The sequence below is a fragment of the Formica exsecta genome, unplaced genomic scaffold (assembly GCF_003651465.1).
Source record: "Formica exsecta isolate Colony F162 unplaced genomic scaffold, ASM365146v1 scaffold96, whole genome shotgun sequence".
NCBI classification, from domain to species: Eukaryota; Metazoa; Arthropoda; class Insecta; order Hymenoptera; family Formicidae; genus Formica; species Formica exsecta.
This window is the reverse complement of record NW_021853724.1, coordinates 334,833-339,985: the sequence shown is the minus strand read 5'-3', so window position 1 is coordinate 339,985 and position 5,153 is coordinate 334,833. Positions and strand designations below refer to the sequence as shown.

The following is a 5,153-nucleotide window of genomic DNA, read 5'->3' as shown; positions in this document are numbered from 1 at the left end:
GAACCGCGTATAATCATTCGATATGTTTGCGCTCGCGCTCATACTTGTTGCGCGCAGTACATGAAATATGTATTAAGCCCTGAATCCGATGCACGCGGAGGCTTTTCCAGCGCGACCATGCAATATTTATGCGCTTCTCGTTATATCGCGCATTGCAAAATCACACTTTTCCGGGCAGGGAGAGGGGACGCGCGTGCTGATATCTTTTTCGCGAAGGAAATGATCGAGGACCGTGACGATCTACATCGACAGATGCGTGTCTCGTTTCTAACGGGTAGATGCGGTAAGTGTAACGACAAAGCGCGATTAGATTCGTTAACCTTAAAGAGATCTTCCCTTTCTTCGCGATGTCGTTGTGAGTTATCGATAGCGAGAATAGAGATGTAAAAAAATCTAATTTTTTTTTCAATATAAAAAAAAGTTGAGAAAACATGTTTTTTTTCATTGAAAAAAAAAACCAATTTTTTTTTTTTTTAATTATTTTTTAAATATGATCTTATTTTTCTTTATATATTTTTATTAACATAATAAAAAGAAACTAGAGTTCTTATATTTTTGATCTATTTTTTTGAAAATAATTTTAATGGATTAATGAGACTTTTGCGGCAAAGTACATCAAACTCGACATGATTCAGATAATTTTCAATTAAATGCATAACAAGAATTTTTATTAATTAAAAATAGTAATTACATAACTCTATAGCCAATTGGAATGCAAGCTACATTAAAAATAATAATGTTTAATTCAAGTCTCTCATCTAAAAAGTTAAAAACAATGAAAAATCAATTTGCAATAATCAAAATATAAAGATATTAAATACCCGAAAAAAATTTTGAAAAAAAAAAATTGTTTTTTTTTCTATTTACATCTCTAAGCGAGAGATAAAGATCTTTCCAGACGAGATTCGCTCAATTCCGTCGCACCTAACCTATTTTTAAATTAGAGAAATACAAATCTCACCTCGCGAAAGGAACACGAATCTGATCTGAAAGAGACGCTCGTTTTCTCCGTTAGGGAAAAAGTTCGCGTAATATTGCAGGTAACGATAACAAACATTCGGCAAACATTCAACAATCGCGTGTGTCGTTGCTCCTGTTTTGGTCATTTGCTTTTATCGCACCAAATAATAGAAAGTGTTGTGAGCGCGTGCTCTCTCTCCTCGTCTGCCGAACATTTGTGTCAACATCGTGACCGCCGAATAACCAATCGCGCGATCACAATCGGTACATTTATTAACTCTTTTAATCATCACGTTTCCCTCCTTCCCCCTCTCCCTCCTCACCCCTCCTTCCGCGAAAACATGTTTCATCAGCAGGCACGTGCAATGACAAATAATACAGCTAATGTACACGTCGCGTATATACATATATTGCTACGCGTGCGCTTCAGAGATGAAATATATATATATATGTATGTACGATTTTCGTATTAATTTCATTGCATCGCGGAAAAGTAGCCTGGCGGCGCGCGTTTCGTGAAAGGGGCACGAGTTTAATTTCGCACGAAACATCTGTAGCGGAAATGAAACGAGACGCAAGAACTCTATCGGAGACGGATAGTGAATTTGTTACGTACCTCCAGTTACGCGATTACATTTTTCGCGTGTAAAAATGTTTCGCGCGAAATTGCGAGAAAAATTCGCGCTGAAAAATCCTAATCTTTTTCTTTCTTTTTTTTTTTTTTTTGCCGCGACGTCCAATAACCGCGGGGACCATTACCGCGAATAAAAATCTCTCGTTTTCCCCATTTATTGCTACGCCAACCTCTAGCCGGGACCGATGTGTGCCGCGAATTCCGCCGTAAAAAACCTAATTTTTTTTTTTTTTTTTTTTTTTTTTTTTTTTTGCCGCGACGTCCAATAACCGCGGGGACCATTACCGCGAATAAAAATCTCTCGTTTTCCCCATTTATTGCTACGCCAACCTCTAGCCGGGACCGATGTGTGCCGCGTCGGTCACAAAGCCTCAGTATACTTGATGCAATTCACGAGAATCCGCCCCTCGGGGGCTTCGAATTAATTCCATCTTCGTCGCGCGTAACAAACGAAGCGGCGCGCCGAGCTGTTGACGATGCTCGTTTCGTTCATACATTGTATTTCGTACACGAGAACGCTCGTCCTTAAAAAACGCGAGTTAGAGTTAATAAGAGTCGCGAATAGTTCGCCCAATTCCGGCAGTGGTGTCAACTTAGGGATTTTAGGATTTTAAAATAACTCCCTAGATTTAGGTTAGGTTTGGGTTTGGGGGCATTTTTGGGGGGTAAATATGTCTAGGGTTTTTTTTTGGGAGGTAATATTATTAAGGCCAGTGGCACATAAAAAAACATAACAAATGATATTGATTAGATATTTCTACCTAATAATGAAAAAGATTTTTTTCACTGTTGTGATTCTAAATTTTATTAGTAATAAATAAAACTTTTATATTAATATATATTTGTTTCATTTAATAAATACTTATTTATCATCAAACAAGTAAAACCCGTTGACGATTTCAGGGGGAAAATATTAGATTGACATTTTATTATCAAAAACACATTTTTAGGAGTTTTTGGGTGGAATTTTGACTGTTCTTTGGGGGGGAAATTTTTATAATGGTTGGCAACACTGGATTCTGGTTGTGTGTGTTCCCGCCGTGCTTCAACGAAACCGGTTGCGTTCTGGCAAAATTGTAGCGATTCTGCAAGAAAAGAATTTCGTTACAGAAGTCGAATGCGGACAAATGAAAATCGAGACTTATCTTTCCCTCTGATTCTTTTTGCTAAAATATGGCGCCGAGCAATCTAACATTCATCTAGTTATCTCGTGATTCTTTCTAGAAAGAGTTTCTCTACATTCTTCATCGAAGAGCCTTCTCTATCGCGGTAGCAGAGACGATGCAGTCCAAGTGCAGGCTCGCCCGCGGGAGGAACGGCGGACGGAGACGCGAGAGAGGGGGACCTTTCGGCGGAGTGACTGAAACGGAGAAAAGGGAACGCGAGCCGCGTGGCAAGGGGGCTTGACGGGCGAGAAGAGAGGGCCCCGAAGAGCACGGCGGAAGAAGAGAGAGAGAGAGAGAGGGAGGGAACGAGAGGCGAGCGAACAAACCGAGCGAGCGAGTATTTTCGCTGGCCTTGACGCAGCGACGGAGGGCGATGCACCTCTCCTGGCGAACACACTGCGAAACCGGGAGCGTGTCGCACACTTGCGTGCACGCACACTCACGCGCGCACGCGTACGCGCTCGCACCGAGAGTGCATTCGAAAGAGGGAGAGAGATAGAGAGAGAGAGATGCGGCGCAAGAGGCAACTCGCTCGCGTCTGTGTCTGTGCACGAACGATGCAGCTGCACGCTCGCGCATCGTATGTGTATGTGTGTATCTATCTGTGTCTGTGTGCACAGGCGTGTCGGCACCGGTCCAACGAGGGGACCGAAGGCCCGGTCCAACTCGCGAACGGTCGACACTGACCTCACCCAACGACCGGCGGCGGTGCACACCGGTGTCGTCCCTCTCGCCCCTCCGCGCCCCTCCCTGTCCCCTCGAACCCCCTTTCCTCTCACTGTACACTGTCTGCCAAAAGTCGCGGAAGAAGTCGCTTGCAGTTTGCGCGCGTACGCTTCGACGATGGCGAACGCAGGTGCGAGCCGAAATCTCTGCTTGGCAGCCATTTGGTTGGTGTAGATCGGCGAACGGTTCTTGGGGATTGCAAGGTTTTTTCGCTTACAACTCTATTATGTATGTTTAAAAAAAGTCGTACACTATTACACTTTAATATTGTTTCGATATTTTCAAAACATCTCCCGATTTTTAAATATTCTTGATAAAATGTCCGTTTTGTTGATCGCATCTTGATGGGTGTTATTTTTTTTTTTATATGTTTGATTCAAACATACGGAACGACTAATAAATCATCGAATAATAATAATCATATCCGTATTAATTTCTTAATATTCAATTGATTACTACATATCTCAAATGATGATTTAAAATCAATCTTGACTCGTAATTTCTTAAGCTGCTTAACCCGATTAATATTACACATTATATGTGTGTTTTGATATACTTGTCAAATACTATCTTTGTCGATTATCAATCAAGGGATAAGGCTCATAAATCGCCGCTTATTATTTATCCGACTAGCGTGCGGAGAACTTTACTTCTCCAAACGACCATTGTATCAATATTAATGACAATTCTCTTACGCAACAGCACAATTTCGAGCACAATCGTCATCGCGCTTATTAATTCTCGCCCCGAGGCGAGCCCCGTCATCGATGAATACTTCTCCGTAGAGAGCTCGGGCCGTAATCTCGCATTTATTCTGGATTATCGAGAGAAACAGACAGAGACAGAGAGAAAGAGAGAGATATCTGAAACCCCGTGGACTTTTTCACGGAGCCTACCACCACGCCGCATCGACGCGGTGCAATGCACCGGGCCGAGGGGACGGATAGACGAACGGGCGGTGGTACACGAGAGCAGCGAGCGAGCCTGCCCTGGTCTGGCCTGGTCTGGCCTGGTCTGGCCTGGCAAACCTGGCGAACGAGTCGACGAAATGACGGCGGGATGAGAAAGGAACGTGGCGACGGGCAGGAGGAATCGGAGAAGGGTGAGGGGGAGGGGGGAGGGGGGGAGACAGAGGCAGGAGAAAGAGACGAGAGGGCGAGATGATGCTGGGCTTCTCGGACTGGATCCCCCGGTATTGGCCTCGCGCGCGTTTTCGGCCCGCGGGAATGCCGCGGAATAGCGGGGCGAGAGGGGGAGGGGGGACATGTATAAGTCGGGGACTTGCTTTATGGGCTCCGCAGGGCCTGCCCCCTTTTCCCCCTCGCGGCGCCCCCTCGACGCCGCCGATCCCCCGTGTGTGTATACATGCGTCTTGTTATTAAGCCCTCGGTCGTGTGTGTGTGTGTGTGTGTATGTGTGTGTATGTGCCCACGGTCGCGTTCGAACCGAGAGCTGGATCGAGGCACGCATACGCTTGTACATACGCAATGCGTGCGCGCGCGCGCGTACGCGTACGAGTTGCGAATCGAGATTCTTATTAATCGTGCGTCGACCCTATGTATATGCCCGACGTTCGCGCATATACGTCTCGTTCGTTCAAAAATCGCGTCCGCCCGACACGGAATGGAAGGAGAGGGGGGGGGGGGGGGGAGGGGTTAGGGGGGGGG

The 5,153-nt window shown here is 45.1% G+C and overlaps 1 long non-coding RNA gene across 1 annotated transcript in view; it reads right to left on the bottom strand.

Annotated features, from left to right (window-relative positions):
* Positions 1-1,948: 1,948 nt before the first annotated feature.
* Positions 1,949-5,153, bottom strand: part of LOC115245371 — a 161,092-nt gene continuing 157,887 nt past the window's right edge. The window contains exon 4 of the long non-coding RNA XR_003885518.1: positions 1,949-2,679. This is a non-coding gene — a long non-coding RNA (uncharacterized LOC115245371). The remainder of the gene's footprint in view (positions 2,680-5,153) is intronic.